This window comes from Syngnathoides biaculeatus, chromosome 23 (assembly GCF_019802595.1).
Source record: "Syngnathoides biaculeatus isolate LvHL_M chromosome 23, ASM1980259v1, whole genome shotgun sequence".
Lineage (NCBI taxonomy): Eukaryota > Metazoa > Chordata > Actinopteri > Syngnathiformes > Syngnathidae > Syngnathoides > Syngnathoides biaculeatus.
Window position 1 is genome coordinate 4,029,221 of NC_084662.1, and position 19,699 is coordinate 4,048,919.

A 19,699-nucleotide genomic window follows, 5' to 3' on the forward strand; every position below is an offset into this window, starting at 1 on the left:
GGATGCACTGACTTTCTCCTCCGTTGCCTGTTTGCAATGAGGCGACTTATGGCGGTCTTTCCAGTCCACTCTCAGATGGCACCAAGTATCAGCTCCTCCTTGGTGAATTCCCTGGCTTGACACGGCCCACTTTCTCCTCTGCCGTAACTAAACATGGGGTCGAGCACCACATCGAGACCAAGGGCCCCCTGATTCACTCTAAAGCCAGATGGCTCGACCCTGAGAAACTGGTAGTCACAAAGTCCGAGTTTGTCAACATGGAACGCCTGGCCATCGTCCGCCGCTCAGATAGCCCATGGGCCTCGCTGCTACACATATTCCCCAAACCAAGTGGCGGGTGGCGACCGTGTGGTGACAACCACTGCCTTAACGACGCGACTACACCAGTCCGCTACCCTGTTCCAGACATTCAGAACCTGGCGGGCAAACTCCTGTTCTCCAAGGTCAACCTGGTGCGCGGTTATCACCAGGACCCCGTGACGTTAACAAGACGGCTGTAATCACACCGTTTGGCCTGTTCGAGTTTCCGAGGATGCCGTTTCTTCTCAAAAACGCGGCCTAATCTTTCCAACGGTTAATGGATTCGGTGGTCAGAGACTTGCCCTTTGTGTTCGTCTGTTCGCCGGCTCCTTGGAGGAAGAACATCTGATGCACCTCCGGGACCTCTTCGCGAGACTTGAGCAGCATGGCCTGATCATCAACCCGGCAAAGTGTGTTTCCGGGGTGCCGTCCATCCAGTTCCTCGGGCACTTCATCGACAAGAACACCGCCGCCCCCCTTCCGTCAAAGGTGGAGGCTGTCTCTATTTTTCCCCAACCTCGCTCGGCACAGGGGCTCCAGGAGTTTCTGGTGATGGTGACTTTCTATCACCGGTTCATCCGCCGGGTGTCCCACACCATGTGCCCGCTGTATTACGCTCTTAAGGTCAAAGCCCCCAACCAGGACATTGAGAGGATGGAAGCCGTCGGGACCATGAAGGCCGGTCTGAGTCGGGCCGCTATGTTGGCCCACCTGTCCCCCGGGCCCCCGTCGCTCTCACTACTGATGCATCGGACTATGCCGTTGGGGTCGTATTCGAACAGTGGGTTGGTGGCGCCTGGCAACCACTTGCCTTTTTCAGCCATCAGCTAGTCCCCAGGGAATGCAAATACAGCACATTCAATAGGGAGCTCCTCGGCGTCTGGCTGGCGAGCCACCACTTCCGTTCCCTATTGGAAGGCCGTAAGTTCACGGCATATGTGGACCATAAACCCCTCACTTTCGCTATGTCCAAGATGGTCGAGCCGTGGTCCGCCCGCCAGCAGCGGCAACTGTTAGACGGCAACTCTCAGAGTACACTACGGACATCCAACACATCGCATGCAAATCCAATGTGGTTGCAGACTGGCTCTCCAGGGCGGTCCTCAGCACTATGCATCTGGGTCTCAACTACTCCCGCATGAGCGCAGACCAGGCCTCGGACCACGGGGTGCAGGCCCTCAAGACTTCTGACACGGGTTTGCACCTGGAAGAAGTCGCTGTTGGTGACTCGGGCGTCAGGTTGTTGTGCGACATCTCGGCTGGCCAGCCCCAGCCGCTGGTCCCTGCGAAATGGCAGCGTGCTGTTTTCGAAGCGGTCCACAACCTCCCCCACCCCGGCAGGAAACCGTCTGTGAGGCTGGTGGCCCAGAAGTGGCCTGTCAGCATGCTAAGGTGCATCGCCACACAAAAGCCGCCTTAGAGCCCTTCGCTGTCCCCAAGAGGAGGTTCGACCACGTCAAAGTCGACTTGGTGGGTCTGCTTCCTCCCTCGCACGGTTTTTACCTACTTGCTCACCATGGTGGACAGGACGACCCGCTGGCCCGAAGCCGTTCCTCTCTCCTCGACGACGTCGTCAGACGTAACCCGGGTGTTCATCGCCACGTGGGTTGCGTGCCTCGGGACACCATCTGACCTCTCCTCCGATCGTGGCCCTCAGTTTACCTCCTAACTCTGGAACGCAGTCGCGGAGAGTTTGGGGGTCAAGGTGCACCACACTACCGCCTATCACCCCCAGGCGAACGGTATCTGCGAGCGGTTCCACCACTCAATGAAAGCAGCCCTGCGCGCTGGCTTGACGGACGGCAACTGGTTGGATAAGCTCCTGTGGGTCATGCTCGGTCTCGGGTGCGCCTCCAAGGAGGACCTCATGTCCTCGTCCGCCGAGCTCATCTACGGCCAGCCGCTGCGGGTCCCCGGCGAATTCATCCCGGACGCCACTGCACCATGGTCTGCAGCCAGGCAACGGTAGTCCCTGCTGGACGCTGCCAAAGGGTTCGCGGTGGTTCCCACGTTGCAACATCGCACCCCGGCTGCCCGGCTGCCCGGCTGCCCTGTTGCCTGCGCTCGGCAGATTTTGTGTTCAGTTGACATGACACCCACCGCGGACCCCTGCGCCCCCCCATACTACGGCCCGTTCAGGGTCCTGTAGCGCGGGTATAAGAGCCTGCTCGTGGAAATTGGCGGTAGACCCGAGACTGTTTCCGTGGACAGGGTCAAGCCCGCTCACCTGGACATTGGCCAGCCTTTGGGGTTGGCCCTACTCCCGCACCGGGTCCATCCCCTTTTGCCTTGGGCCTCTGCACCTGCTGGGGAGCCTTCGATCCCGCCAGGGGCCTTGTCCCTTGACTCAATGGACAGTGCGGCCCCGCCCCCTCGGCCCCAGCAGTGCACACCCGCCGAGGTCGGGTCGTCGTCCCTCCACAACGCGGGGATTTTGACTATGGGTGAATTCTGGAAGGGCTCGTGTGGTGTTTACATAATTCACCTGTGGGACCTCGAGTTGGGTTGTGGGCTTCCGCACGGACTATTTTGTTTGTTGCACTTTCGGAGTTAGGAAGTGAAGAGTTCCATCCGTAATGCGAGTAGTCTGTTGATGTCTGCCATTAAAACAAGGTTTGCTTCTGTGTTCAACACTCCGCCTCCAAGTCCTTTTCTTCAGCGCTACAACTGCATATAGCAGACTGCTGACCGGGTTTGGAAAAATTAGACCTCTTCATTTGCACAAATCTTAGCCACTGTCGTCTGAGGCTTTGATCTTTGGGAAAATAATGTAAACTGTGACCAGTATAATTTGAATTGTTACAAAACTGAACCACACACGTTTTCACCATTTTTTACAGATTGGTTTCAGTTTACAATCGCTGAGGAATTCTCTAAACGAATGGGTTTATCTTCAGCGTGTATACAAAAGACTCCAATACTATCGTTGTTCCAAAACAGCCCATCCCAGATTTTGTGACGTCAGAGGTCCGCCCGCTAAATGAGTCGTTTTGCAGGTATGAGAAACTAGGTCAAAGTTTGCTGACTTTAATTCGAAGACTCTTATATTTTTTTGGTAAAAACATCGAACAGCATATGCATTTTATGGAACAGTTAAACACATATTTTCATCTTGATAAGATAATTTGCATTAGAGACTACACATTACATACACTTTAATTTACAAACTTTTAGGGGGAGGGGGAAAAAACAATAAGAACAATGTATTCCCTGGTATGCATTTTTTTTAACAGAGCGGAACACGACATCCTCCCTCATCAATGGAAAGATCTAACAAAAAGAAATGTTCACACACAGAACCCCTCACCTCCACAATATTCACAAAATGGGCCCAGCCTACACATTGCACTGGTTTGTGCCCCCATAGGGCTGCATTTCGTGTCAAGTGTCAAGTGTCATCCCTATAAACATTCCAAAATAGATAATTGTAATGAAAAATACATATAACATTATTTACTTCAATGTCTATCCAAAAAAATAAACATGCGCGGAGAGCACGTCATCCATGAGCAAAATTGCGGAAGTGTCATTCGACATCCAAGTGGTCCCCGTATTGTCTACATTTCTTGTCCGTGATTTCATTCGCCACTGAAAACACGCTGTGGCCCCTACTTTGGGAGATGAACATGCTCCTTCTGACATGGAAGCTCTATTTCGAAAAGAAAACATCTCACAACCGAGTGAAGTTACCGGGGCAATTTTACCCTATAGTTTCGACCCACATTTAGATGGTGTGCGATCACGGTCCCCCGATCACCTCCCCGTTCGATCAACTTCTGCGGCGAGGCATCGCGGCCCGGCGACGCGCCAAGCCACCCTGGCCGACAAGGCCCACGGCCGGCTTGGCCTTGTCGACAAGGCCGGCGGCCGGCTTGGTCTTGTCGGCCAGGGTGGCTCATTTTCGGCACCAAGGTGGTTTATGATGGCGCCGAGCCGGGCCGCTTTACGGTGTTGTTCATAGCCGCCACCATCCGCGATGAACAACACCGCTGACCCGGGCCGCTTTACGGCGTTGTCGTTGCACGCAACTGAGCGTGCCATTGCCGGGAGAGTTTTTCATAGCCGCTGCCGACCGTGAGCCGACACGGCAGCCTTCGCTGACTAGCCAATGCAGCAGCCTTCGCCAGCGAGCCCGACACGGAAGCCGTTCGACGCGCACATCGACACATTTAGCACGCCTGTCATACGTACGTGGATCTTTTGTTACGTTATGAGAGACCGATTACTGGTTTGCCCCAAACTATTAATTTTTTTGTAGCTGTATACACACCTACTTGTCATTTGGAACCCACGAAGCTCTCGTCCTTTGCACCCATGCAATCCATTTTTCATGACGAAGCGGGTCTCTTGGAAACTTATGAAGGGTAAATCCATCCTCCCAAGTGTTTGAGCAATACCCAGCAATGCAACAAGCCGGCATTTTGCCTAACTCGAAGGAACAACGAGCTCGCTTCCCGCAGGTAAGACTAATAGAAACAAACGAGTTCGCTGGAGGGCACTCCTCCCCCGTACGTCACTTCCTGCTTCTACTTGAAAAAAATCCCTTGAAAGGATTTTCATGGCGGGAGTTACAAAAAGCCATATACGTCAAAATCACGTTTTGTGGTAAAAAAACTAATGGGTCCATACTGGCTGCCGTTTTTTCATTAATAACATCCTAAAAATCATCCATTTCATGACACTTGACCTTTAATGAAAAAAAGTAAAGTTTGATGGCAAACCAAAACAGAAGAATGGATGAACTTTTACAGAACACGTTTGCTCAAAAGAAAAGTTTGTGCATATATGTGTGTGTGTACAGAAATACTTGTATGATTGGAGTCCCTGCTGGTCTCAGATCAGCTCCTCTGCATACTCACTTTTACTAGAACAACACACAGAAATGACATTATAATGTAGCCGTGATGCCTTCAGGAACATGATGAAAAAAAAAGGTCCCAGTGACATCAGAAAAGTTAACTGAAAAAAACAAATACTGCCGTGACTTTAATGCCACCAACCTTTTGGTGCCCAAATGATCCAGATTGGTTCCCCAACCAAGGGTGGCCACAATGAGGTAAGGATGGGCTTATTGCGTTGTACTAGTTCCTCTGTCATTTATTTATTTGTTTATTTTAATACAATTACATCTTTATTCTGGTAACGTTACAACTGTACAGATCAAGTTCAGTTTTTCCATCTAACTTTACTGTTTACTTCTTTGGATTACAACATTAGACGGATAGCACTTGAAATTTTTTCTCAGAATTAAGAGTTTTGTCCTTGTAACATTATGACTTTATTCTTAAAATGTTATTTTTTTTCAGTGAAACGTTTGAACTTATTTTCGTAATGTGAAATGTTTCAACTTGAGTCACTGTCATGGACGTGTCCTTCCTTGACCCGGTGCGCACCAGCTCCAGTGAGAAGATGCGCCCACCTGCTTCTTGTTGGTGCTAATTACTGTCGAGATATATCACCACACATGTGGTCTAGTCCTTGGCCAGATCGTTGTACCTTGATGTCACGTTCCCGCAATTCCATATCCTTGTCTTTGATCCATTGTGGACCAAACCTTGCCTCGTTAACAACCTTGCCTTTTCGCCTTTTGATTCTGACACTGTTGCCTGTTTCGACTGCTAACCAGTGTATCGATAATAGATAAAGATAAATACGCTCCCCGATCGGTACCTGGTGTTGTGAGTCATGCATCTTGGGTTCAGCCTTGTGTTCTGATCATGACAGTCTCATAAATTAATGATTTTATTTTCAAAAAATTTCAACTTTAGTAAAGCAACATCACAACTTTTCTGAATGTTACACAAAATCGTAAAAATGAAACTTGTTTTTTGAAATACAATGATTTCTTCCTGGTAATTTCATGATTTAATCTTACCCCAAAAAACTCAGATTTTATCCTCCTTTTGTAATATAAATCTTGACTTGATTTTTGTAGCAATCAATGCTATTCTCACGAAATGACAAGTCACTTTTAGTTTTTAAAAAAATTGTTAATAGTTAATTCTGTGAAAATTACGTTATTCTGGTAGGTTTTTTTTTGTAATACGATGATATCAATCGTGCAACATTCCAACTTTCTTTCTGAGTAATTTCACTTCATTATTCAGCAAACTTTATTTTATACAGATAAATAATAAGAAAAAATAGATATTTATATAATTTTATTCTCTACGATTATGCATTAAAACGTGTAGTCAAGTAACTGACTTGTCATAAAATTACATCTTTACTCAGGTAACACTATATTGAGCCAAATAATACTGCTCAGAAGGGTTGCCATTGAGTGGATGGCGACCTGACGTCTTGTAGACTTCTTTCAACAGCAAACGAGTTGAGACTGTGAGTTTTTTGTTCTTTTTTTCCTAAACTGCTTCACAACAGAGAAGGATAAATATAGAGCAACAAAACACAGAATGCAAACACTGTCCCAAAGTGCACTCGTTCTTTTTCTTCTTTTTCTTTCGGCTTGTCCCGTTAGGGGTCGCCACAGTGTGTCATCTTTTTCCATCTAAGCCTCGTGCATCCTCCTCTCTAACACCTACTTGTCCTCATGTCTTCCCTGACAACATCCATCAACCTGTTCTTTGGTCTTCCTCTCGCTCTTTTGCCTGGCAGCGCCATCCTCAGCACCCTTCTACCAATATACTCACTCTCTCGCCTCTGGACATGTCAAAACCATTGAAGTCTGCTCTCTCGAACCTTGTCTCCAAAACATCCAATTTTGGCTGTCCCTCTAATGACCTCATTTCTAATCCAATCCAACCTGTTCACACCAAGCGATAACCTCAGCATCTTCATTTCTGCTACCTCCAGTTCTGCTTCTTGTTGTTTCTTCAGAGCCACCGTCGCTAATCCATACATCATGGCCGGCCTCACCACTGTTTTATAAACGTTGTCTTTGATCTTAGCGGATATTCTTCTGTCACATAGAACACCAGATACCTTCCGCCAACTGTTCCACCCCGCTTGGACCCGTTTCTTCACTTCCTTACCTCACTCTCCATTGTTGTGTATTGTTGACCCCGAGTATTTGAAGTCGTCCACCCTCGCTATCTCTTCTCTCTGGAGCTTCACTCTTCCTTCTTCGCCCCTCACATACACGCACAAATATTCTGTTTTACTTCGGCTAATTGTCATTACTCTGCTTTCCAGTGTGTACCTCCATCTTTCTAATTGTTACTCCACCTGTTCCTTTCACTGTATATCACAATATCATCTGCGAACATCATAGTCCAAGGGGATTTCAGTCTAACCTCATCTGTTAGCCTATCCATTCCCACAGCAAACAGGAAGGGGCTCAACGCAGAACCCCGATGCAGTCCCACCTCCACCTTAAATTTTTCTGACACACCAACGGCACATCTCATAAACGTCCTGTATTATTCTAATATATTTCTCTGCCACACCAGACTAGCGCCTGCAGTACCACAGTTCCTCTCTTGGTAGTCTGTCAAAGACTTTCTCTAGGTCTGCAAAGATACAATGTAGCTCCTTCTAACCTTCTCTGTACTTTTCCAAAAGCATCCTCAAGGCAAATAGTGCATCTGTGGTACTATTTCTAGGCATGAAACCATACTGTTGTTCGCAGATACTTACTTCTGTCCTGAATCTAGCCTCCACGACTCTTTCCCATAACTTCATGGTGTGGCTCATCATATTTATTCCTCTGGAGTTTCCACACTTCTGAACATCACCTTTGCTCTTAAAAATGGGGACTAGCGCACTTTTCCTCCATTCTTCTGGCATCTTCTCTCCCGCTAATATTCTATGGAATAAGTTGGGCACAAACTCCACAGTCACTTCAACAAATTGCTTCCATACCTCCACTAGTATGTCATCGGGACCAACTGTCTTTCCATTTTTCATTCAGTGCCTTTCTAACTTCTCCCTTACTAATCAATGCCACTTCCCGGTCATTCATGCTTGCCTCTTCTACTCTCCCTTCTCTCCAATTTTCTTCATTCATTAACTTCTCAAAGTACTCTTTCCATCTACTTAGCACACTACTGGCACCAGTCAACATATTTCCATCACTATCCTTAATCCTCTTTACATGCTGCACATCCTTCCCATCTCTATCCTTCTGTCTGGCCAGCCTGTAGAGATCCTTTTATCCTTCTTTCATATCGAACCTGGAATTCATGTCATCATATGCCTCTTGTTTAGCCTTCACCACCTCTACCTTTGCCCCATGACGCATCTCAATGTCTTCCCTTAGCCTCTCCTCAGTCCTCTCCATGTCTCACTTCTTCTTCGCTAATCTCTTCCTGTATTTTGAGGTTCCACACCAAGTGTCCTTCTCCTCTTTCCTACCAGAAGACATCCCAAGTACTCTCCTGCCTGTCTTTCTGGATACCTTGGCAGTAGTATTCCAGTCTTCTGGGAGCTCTTCCTGACCATCTAGAGCAGGGGTGTCAAACTCCCTTTGGTCTGCGGGCCGAATACAGCTTAATTTGAGATCAAGCGGGCTGGACCAGTAAACTCATTGCAAAATTACATAGAACTAACAATAAGCCCAGTTTTTTCCTTTGTATTAGTCACTAATACTAATAATTAGTGCAAAGAATGAGTAAATTATCAAAATGTTTATTAACAGAATTTTCCTTTTACATTATGAACAATATATTATGAACAAGAGAATAACATAAGAACATAAATAAACTATGTGCAATTTTAACAACACTTTTACACAGTTAAACATATATTTAAGTGTGTTGTACATAAAACTGATCACAGAAATAGTAACAATGTTCCAAAAACATTTAGTACCAGCCTTGTGGAACTTAAAAACACTGTTTTTCAACATCTGGAAAGCAATTTGAACAAATGAATAACTTTCACAGCAATTATTCGTCTTGCTTGGAATTTGCCCTTGAAACTTGACATCGTTTATCCTGCACAAGTGCATCAATATGAGGCATCAAGTCCTGAGAAGCAGCCAATTTCAGAATCTCATTCAAATGCTTATGTGTGAGCTTTGAGCGCAGCTTTGTTTTATTAATGTTCATTAGTGAGAAAACTTGCTCACAAAGGTAGGTTGTCCCAAACATGGACAATGTTTTAGCAGCTAGTGCTGTCAATGCGGGATAGCCTGGTAGGAGGTACTTGTAAAATGTGTCCAAGCTTACAGAGGCAAATCTGTCCTTCAGTTCTACATCACACTGCAAATCAATGATTTCAAGTTGCATGGCAACAGGCAAATCAGAAGCTTTGACTGTGAATGGTGAGCGAAAAACTGCAAAATCTGTTTCGAGTTCGCTAAAAACCTGAAATCTTTTCTCAAACTTCATCAACAGCCCTGAAATCTTCTCTTTGTACCGTTTCACGTCAGAATTAACGCTTGCTGCGCACATATCTTTTAAACAGGGAAAATGAGCAGGGTCACCGCTTGCCACCTGCGTCTCCCATAACCCGAGCTTTAACTTGAATGCACGTATGCTGTCATAATACTGTGTTACGATTTTTTTTGCGTCCCTGCAACATTTTGTTAAGAATATTCAAGTGCTCAGTGATGTCAACCATAAACGCAAGGTCCTGCAGCCACAAGATGGCACTGTAATTCCTTAACAGGTTTACCTTTTTTCTCCATGAATTGTCCGATTTCATCACGTAAATGAAAGAAGCGCTTTAGCACAGCACCTCTGCTTAACCATCGTACGTTCGTGTGATAAGGCACACAATGGATAATGTTACAGTCACTGAGAAAGCTGTCAAATTGACGATGATTGAGACCTCTGGCTCGGATGAAATTAACAGTTCAGACAACCACCTCCATGACGTGATCCATTCTTAGCGATTTGCTGCATAATGCCTCCTGATGCAAATTGCAATGAAATGTCCAAAAATTACCTCCCCCATTTGCGGCTTGTACTTTATCTCTGAACTTTGTCACAACACCTGCCTATTTACCGATCATTGACGGCGCACCATCAGTAGCCAGGCTTACGGCGCGTGACCAGTCCGCTCCGACTCTCTCCACCGCTCCAACGACGGAGCTGAAAATGTCCTCAGCTGTTGTGGTGTCGATCATCGGCACCAGCTCGAGAAACTCCTCTGTGACATTCAAAGTCTTGTCAACTCCACGAATGAATATGGCCAGTTGTGCGACGTCCGTGATATCAGTACTCTTATGAATCGCAACAGAAAATGCCACAAATGACCCCACTTTGCGTTTTAGTTGGTGGTCCAAATCTGCAGAGCGTTCCGAAATCCTGTCTGCCACGGTATTTCTTGTCAAGCTTATATTGGCGAAAGCATGTCGCTTCTCAGGACACACAATTTCAGCAGCCGTCAGCAAGCACTTTTTGATGAACTCTCCATCACTGTACGGCTTTGATGCCATTGCTATTTGGCTCGCAATTAGGTAGCTGGCTTTCACCGCAGCATCACTGGCTTCTCGGCTCCGGGTGAAAACAGATTGCTGTTTCTTCAGACGCGCCATCATTTCATTTACCGTCTGTTTTCTCAATTCTCCATGCAAACTGTTGTATTTTTCACCATGCTGAGTTTCGTAATGGCGCCGAATATTGTATTCTTTAAGCACCGAAACTGGCTGCTGGCACACCAGGCACACGGGTTTCCCATTCACCTCCGTGAACATATAAGAACATGTCCATTTTTCTTGAAAAGTCCGACACTCTGTGTCTACTTTTCTCCTTTTTGACAAAGACATTTTGCTGATGAGGGTGCGAGGCAAACGGAAAAGTAGATAATGCAATTGTCGCCAATAGACGCTGTACAGACATTCAATTTTACCAGGTCAAGGTGGTCCTAGTTCCGCCGCAATGTTGCTTTCATGTTGTCTGCATGTACTAAAACACTGCGCTCCCTAGCGGATAATACAAGAACTACAAATTTTATAGAAAATTCATATTTTTTTATACAATGCAGCTTTCTTCCCCGGGCCGTAGCAAACCACCAGACGGGTCGGATCCGGCCCGCGGGCTGTATGTTTGACACCCCTGATCTAGAGCCTGTCTCACCTCTTTCCAAAAGGCCACACAACATTGTTCCTTTCTCAACTTCCACCACATGATCTTCCTACCCGTTACTGGAGTCATCCTACACAACACCATCTTATGCTGTCTAGCCACACTCTCCCCACCACAACCTTAGTCGGTAACCTCCTTCAGATTACATCGTCTGCACAAAATATAATCCACCTGCGTGATTCTACCTCCGCTCTTGTATGTCACTCTATGTTCCTGTCTCTTCTGGAAATAAGTGGTCACCACTGCCAATTCCATCCTTTTAGCAAAGTCCACCACCATCTGCCCCTCAAATTTCCTTTGCTGAATGCCGTACTTTCCCATCACTTCTTCATCGCCCCTGTTTCCTTTCCCAACATGTCCATTGAAATCTGCACCAATCACAACTCCATCTCTCTCTGGGATGCTCAGGACTACCTCGTCCAGTTCCTTCCAGAATTTGTCTTTCAACTCAAGGTCACATCCTGCCTGTGGGGCATAGCTGCCAATCACATTATACACAATACCCTCAATTTCAAATTTCAGCCTCATCACTCGATCTGATACTCTTTTCACCTCCAAGACATTCTTAGCCAGCTCTTCATTTAAAATAAACCCTCCTCCATTTCTCTTCCCATCTACTCCAGGATAAAATAATTTAAACCCTGCACTTAAACTTCTAGCCTTACTCCCTTTCCACTTGCTCTCTTGGATGCACAATATATCAACCTTTCTCCTCATCATCATGTCAACTAAGTCCTGAGCTTTTCCTGTCATAGTCCCAACATTTAAAGTCATTCCCCTTGTTCTTCTGCCGACTAAGCCGCTTTTCTCCTCTTTTTTGTCTTCAACCTATATTATCTGAATTTCTACCTACGCCTTGCAGATTAACATTTATGGGTGCGGGTGTAAGAAGCCCGGGCCATGATCTAACCATTATGGAATTCGTATGATGAACGCTCATATATGTTTGGCACAGTCTTACGCCGGATGCTTTCATGACACAACCTTCCACATTTTTCCGGGTTTAGGACTGGCCAACAGGTGGCACAAAATTGTGCTGCCCAACTGGCTGCAGATAGCCAAAAAGAAGAAGCAATCAAATAAACAAAGTCAGCACTGCTGATCTCTAGCAGGTTTATTAGGACAATGCTTTGCTTTGAAGAAATGTTAACTTTTGTATCTGTCTTTGTGTTGGTATTGGCATCTGTTCCTCCATTTGTTTTGTAATCTTGTGACCCTTTGTTTTGAGAATCTAATAAATAGGGAGACACTGGTAAGGCTGATTCAGAACGGGTGTTGGCGTTGCAGCTGGTCAGTCAAACCTGTTTCTCCTCTAGAGCCAAACTGAAGACTTCTCTTGTCCTTTCATTTGCATAATTCATCCAGCTGTTGGGTTTAAACATAACAATTCATATACTACGTAATCTATGTTAAAGTTAAGGTCAAATGAAAGCAATCACATAAACACAGTCAGCACATAAGGGACACAAATCACATACTACCTGTGTGAAAATATAAAGGATATGACGATTTAAAGGATATGAGGATGGAAGGGATTCAAACCACAATGGCCTTCACTCTAGTAGTTGAAAGTTGAGTCTTCATTCAATGTTTGGTCCTCGTTGTATACTCTACGTAGGTAATGTTGTTACCGCGCTAGGCTAACTTGGGCCAAGCAGCTTCAACGCGAACAATACGGCACCAATTTGGGTACCAAGATGTACTAAAACTTGTTAAATTTTCTACAAGTCCTCACGGCCCTTGTCGAACAAGTTATAAAGTTACTCACGTTTGATGTTTCTTCAACATCCACAAATTGATCACAATTGCGTCTCGTTGTTAGCAAGCTAAGCTAAGGAAATCTATATATAAACCCTTCATATTAATTGGACACTCTAAATTGCCCCTGGGTGTGATTGTGAATGCGGCTGTTTGTCTCGATGTGCCCTGCGATTGACTGGCAACCAGTTCAGTGTGTACCACGCCTCCTGCCTGTTGACAGCTGGGATAAGCTCCAGCACTCCCGCGACCCTCGTGAGGATAAGTGGCAAAGAAAATGCATGAATGGATGTATAAACCCTTCATGTGGAATGTGGGTAAACGCATAGAATTATCCACATCAGCAATTTGGATATTTACTGAATTCATGAATAGTAACCGCTGGATTAAAACCCACACGGGTTCCACCATTTGGCTGGATCATAAATACACTAATTAACTGGCCACTTCATTAGGAATCGTATAATCCAACATTCCTAATGAAGTGGCACTGAGGGTTAATCCTTTACTTTTTTAGTTTGATTTCAAGAACTAAATGTTGCTCATGAAACTCTTTTTCTTGGACTGGAATTAATACCTCCTGTCGTTTCCATAGTAGGGTACGTAATATCAACTCCCAAAATTAATTTGGCCGTGTTTTTTAGGTTATTTGGCCTGCTACAAAATCTGGTAGTAGAATGTACAGTGCTTCGTGAGAGTCTGTAATTAAGGGAGAATTTTCCACTTAGTCATTCAAAGGGATGTGATGTTGTGTCTACATAAAAGAGAATATCTAATCTGCCCACGGGCCACCAGAAAGGCTGTGCCAGCGAAGCAAGCGCAAGTCCCAGAAAGAGAGATCATCAATAAGGCATGGAGGAGCTCCTCAAAGCCTTTCGCAGTCAAATAGGGAGGAGGAGTAAGAGGAGGACCACAGACAGCAATCGGCTTTGAAATCAGTGAGCGGGACAAGGGAGCGCTGGTGGTGACCAGGGGAACTGTGAACAAATAGAACAACATCCTTTTACATGCAACTACAGAACAAACACATGCAGACACACAGCACCGAGATGCTCATACCAATGTAGTAAAAGTACAGTAATCCCTCTCTACTTCGTGGTTCACCTATTGTGGATTCAGTGAATCGCCTTCCTTTTCCACCCCCCCCCCCAAAAAAAAGCCAGGTAGGCTGATGTAGGGATTTGCGACATACATACTATATCACTTTAACAAGCCCCCCCCCCCCCCCCCAAAAAAAAAAAAGCCAGATCGGCTTTTTGGAGCTGATGAGCTGCATCATCCAAGCTCTATTCAGCAAATCCCTCTCCCTCCCTCCTCCTCCCTCTCCGCCATTTTCTATGATGTTAGAGTGTGTGTGGATAACCTCTCTAGTTCAAAACACATCCAAAGTGCTGTGGTTATTCATATTAAAGCTAACGCTGATACATCGAAGCTGAAGAGAAAGATGCAAAATAGGAGGATTGATTGAAAAGGGAGGTGCTTTTGTTTTGTGAACAGCGGATTGTAAAAAAATAGTGAGAAAGAAGAACAGGAGGGAGCTGATGGACCGATCAAAGGAAATATAAAAGAGGATTCATGGAGATCTGCCCAGAACGGGCTGGAGTTGATGAGAGACTCACATCTTGCGTTCTCCTCTCAGCAAAAGTTCCTCTTGGCAAGAAGGGGGAGCCACACCTGTGAAACAAAAGTGATGTGACAGAGGCGCACCGGAAGTGACATCACAACAGTGTGTTAAAGAAATCATTCATATGTTCTCATTTTGTACATACTTTAGTTCGTTACACATCACCATCTTGCTCCTACCTTTGAACTCATTGTCTTGAAAACCGATGTCATCAATCAGACAGATGTAATCAATGAGACAGTCACACACACACACACACACACACACACAGAGACACACACAAACATACACTCATCATGTGATTGATGTGAATAAAAAGAAGCTGCAAGGTGACACGAGTTGGAGTTGTTTGTAAGCAGGGAGAAGTCCTGTCGCTTGCCTTGCAGCAAGTAAAACTTGAAGCCTCGTCTGTTCACCTTCTTTGAATAGAGAGTCAAGGTTTTTAAACCTGAGATTTGGTCCTTCGAGCTGGATCCCAACACACCACCACCCATCGAGGAGGGAAAATACACACTGAAGTCTGTCGGCAGCCAGGAGCATTTAACTGTTCCTGAAGAAAAGCCCTGGTGGGATGTGAATTCGTGGCCAGGCCGGTGCCAGAGTCCAATCTCCCCTCAGTGGACGAAGGTTGACGGGATCACGAACAACTGCTGTCCAAACAATGCTTGAACTGGTAAGTAAGGAAGGAGGAGGTTTAAGGCTACTCCGCCAGAAGGAGGTTGAAGGCTACTCCGCCAGAAGGAGGTTTCAAGGCTACTCCACCAGAAGGAGGTTTAAGGCTACTCTGCCAGAAGGAGGTTTTAAGGTTACTCCACCTTTAATGAGTGTATTTCCAAGGATCCATAAATGTGTGAGTGAGTGAATGCAAGTGTGAATCCCATTAAGTACTTGTGGAATCATGGGTCATGGATGGAAACCTAATGATGCGAACAGAAGTCTGTGTTCCGGTGAAGTACACAAGGTAGTTAGGTCCTAAAAAGGACAAGTAGTCTCTAAGGGACAAACGTAGAAAAGCATAATGGTGAGCGGGATGTAAACTTTATGGAACAATGTTTACCAGGCAGCATGATGTTTCTTTAAAAAAAAAATGAAAAAAAAGAGAAAAATAACATGGCTGAAATGGCAAGTTAACAGTTGAAGGATGCAGCAGGTTGGTAGAAAGATTGATGGCAGATGTTACAGGGAAGTAAGGAAAAGCCAAGATTAAGACTTACATCTTAGGATGGCGAGAGGTTGGTTAGCATAGGCAAGAAAGAGAAAGGCAGGAGATTCAGCTGAAGGAAAGAGAGCTGTAAGAAAATCTTGAAAAAAAAGAAAAAGGAAAAAAAAAGCTGTCACCCTGGGAAATACATTCGCTGATAAAAAAAAAAAGCGGCAAGGAGGCAGCAACAGGAAAATATGGCACACACATGTTGAGGCAATCACAAGCCCCCAACCCTCCTATTGATTTAACAGTTCTAAAATATGTGCAAAACATGCTCCTCAAAGTGAAACCCAGTGATGGCTTACAGAAAAAAAATAATTAGAAGATAATATATGTTAGGGGTCTCAAACTGTGGCCCCCAAAATGATATTTTACGGCCCCACCTTAATTACTATGAATTATTCATCTATTTATGCCAATGAGGCACAATGACAGACAGAAGAAAAAAAAATCCTCTTCTATTAGATAGCACAAAGTACATACAGTAATTAATCTAACCATTTTTGGTGACATTTACTTTTGTTGGTGTGCCATGGGATTTTTCAACTGTAAAATATATGTCTTGGCTCTATAAAGGTTGGAAATCACTGCTTTAGCTGATTGGATGAAAGAGATGCTGCAAAATAAAACTGTTAAAGAAGCACATTATGTGCCGCCTACTGTGCCTTCTTTACAGGTGCCGTTGGTGTCCCTTGGTGATTGCGCCCTGAGAAAGGTCATCAAGAGGAAGTGTTGGTACTCATTTCGCTGGGAAGGTCCCTACCAAGTCTGTTGACCACTCCCATGGTGATAAAGATAGCAGAGCGTCCCACATGGATACACTTGTCCCACTGCAAGCCTGTTGCTCCCTTTTCATTCAATGACAAGTAGCGGTGGATGTCCGGCTACAAAGGTTTAGGGTAGCAATAGGCTGCCCTGGTCTCAAACCGGTGAAGAATTCAGCTGATCCGCACTTGAGCATGTTCGGTAAAGGAGAGCCACTATTGGGACTTCTGGCCTTAGTGCTGATCGGAGCATGGCTCCTCCGCACTGGCCAGTCTGGAACTGTACGTGTTTGTCACTGGATCTATGGAGATGAATCATCATGGAGCCAGGACAATCCCACCTCTCCAATGTACGCCAATGCCTGGTACACGGATGTGAAGATGGTGTCACTCTGTGGACAACCAATGACAGATCAACAAGTGTGGTGAAGCTGTAACTACTTAGACGCCCTGCCATGAAAAGAATTCTGCAGCAGCAACGACTTGGACAATGCCAGCAATCCCACCTGCTGGTCCCAGACTTCATGCCAGGCCAGGAGTGGATGGAGACAGAAACCATCTGAGGTCTTCAGGACGGACCTGTCCACCAACATGAAGGTGCACGACTCATACAAGCTCAACGCAGAGGATTACTACATCCTGGCCGTTCCATAGAAGCAGAAGCAGGAAAAAGGGTGTCCAGGTGCCCATTAGCCCGCAGTCCATCCCGGACCCCGTGGCCTGGGCACTAACCGACAAAAGCAACAAAGTCAAGTTCGTCAGGCCCATGAAGTTGATCCACAGGTCGGCCACCCTGGCCCTCAGTTATGTGGACATCAGGACTTAGGCAGAGGGCATGTGTCACTACGACCTCAACGAGGAAGACGTCACGTGGCTGCAAGTCATGAACGAGGACTTTGCGAGGTTGGCCCTTCCGCCACTGGATGAATTCGCCATGGAGTGCTACTTGGAGGTGTTTGAGTGCCGTTGTCATAACAACATGACACACACTACCGAGACACAGTAGGGCCTTGGAATCGAGTACAACGAGAATGTGGTGTGCGACATGCCAGTTCCCCAACGAAGAGGACAACAACGACATGGCATTCTGCAACAAGTGCAACATCTGTGTCCACCAGGTATACTGCCAAAGTGCCAGTTGTGCCCGAAGAAGGGCAATGCTATGAAGCCCACCTGCAGTGGAACCACGTGGGTCCATGTCAGCTGTGCCTTGTGAATCCCAGAGATGAGCAATGGGAACCCGGAGAAGATGGAGCCCGTCACCAACGTGTCGCACATTCCCAGCAAAAGGTGGGTGCTCAACTGCTGCCTGTGTAAAGAAAAGATGGGAGCCTGCATCCAGTGCTCTGCCAAAAACTGCTGCATTGCCTTCCACGTGACTTGCAGCCTCCACTCCAGCCTGGAGATGACCATCATCACCCAGAAAACAAAGTCAAGTTCAAATACGACTGGCCCAAGCACTCGGGGCTTAAGGGCAGTGACTCTGTGGAGCGGGACTCCTCCACTGAAGTTGAAAATGAAGAAAGCGTCGGGAGCACGAAGGGTAAATTGAGAGGAAAGGTTAAAGGGGACAATGAAGAGGACACGGCCGTCCTCGGCCTCATCCCTTTCGCCTCGCCGTCCCCCTCATCGTTGTAGTCGTCCTTGTGTCTTGTTTGTCAATGTGACCCGCAGGAAAAGCGTGTCAATGTCTACAAGATGAAAGTGCAAGAGATGGAGGAGGTCTTCTACCAGTTTGTGGCCGAGGAAGTGGGCCATCACCTCAAGATGGCATCCGAGACAGTTGACTTTCTGTACCAGTACTGGAAGCTGAAGCGCAAAGCTAACTTCAACCAGCTGTTGCTTACGCCGAAGAAGGACGAGAAGGACATACAAGGTGTTGCTGAGATGACTGCAGCTATTCACGCACCTCCGCCAAGACCTGGAGAGGGTCTCCAACCTGACTTGCCAGGTGATGAAGATGAAACATTCCATGTGGCAAGTTCAGGAGCAGATCTTCCAGCACCAGGTCCAGCTCATAGACCAAGAGCTCCTCAGCAGTAATCCGTCAGAGCAGGATCTGCAGAGTCTGTTCTCTTTAGACCAAGTGAGCTCTCAGCAGTCTCAAACTTGGACCCCGTGGAAACACTCGGAACACAGGACCAAACGACGATCAAACCAGGACAAGAGGAAATCGCATGAAAGGAAAAGAAGCTGAGACTCACTGTCGGTATCTAAGGACGACACCATAAACCTTGAGGCCAAACCCTTGGAGGTCACTGAGTTGGATCACGACTCCAGATGCCCAAACCACCCTAACAACAACCTTGTGCTTCGCCACATGAAGTCCCCGAAGCAGGAGGTGACCGCTCAGGAAGGCATTAGTGTGAGACTGCACTGGAAAACCATTCGGATTGAGGGCCTGGTGCCTGAACAGCGGCAAGGAAAACAGCCGGAGCATGAGGACTGGATGTGGAAGTGTTGGACTGAAGTTTTAGAGGTCTTCACCGGAGCCCTGAAGTGCCGCTTTCACTCTAAGGCTTTGAACAAAACCATTTGCATAGACATTAGATCATCGGATGCTGGAGAAACGAGAAGAAGCAGGAAATAGGTTGTGTTGAAGCAAGAGATCATGCTGAATGGGACCACAGTCAGCGCTACCTTTGACAACACAGTAGACATGGCCATTGTGGGCACCACCATGGGAACCTTGTTGTAGATAGACTGGTCGGACAACAGCAACATCCGGAAGGTCAGTGGCCACAAAGAAAAAGGTGAGTGATTTGGCCTTTCAGACAGAGGAGACACACTTCGCCACCTGCAGTGAAGACAGCAGTCTGAGGGTGTGGTCCATCCCCAGTAACAAACTGGTGGTGCAGTTCCAGGTGCTCAAGCAGTCGTGCACCTGCGTGTGCTGGAGCCCTGGTCCGGGTCTGCAGCGTCTGCGGGTGGTGGTGGGATACAGCGACTGCACCCTGCACATCTTTTGGCTCGCCACCACTGAAATGGAGAGGAAGCTACATTCCCATCGCGTTGCTGTCATTGCTGTCCAGTATTCTGCCAACCGTGATGTGATCCT

At 46.5% G+C, this 19,699-nt stretch overlaps 1 pseudogene; it reads left to right on the top strand.

Moving 5' to 3' along the window:
- Positions 1 to 2,131: 2,131 nt before the first annotated feature.
- LOC133496947 (protein Jade-1-like) lies at positions 2,132 to 18,838 on the top strand (annotated as a pseudogene).
- Positions 18,839 to 19,699: the final 861 nt, after the last annotated feature.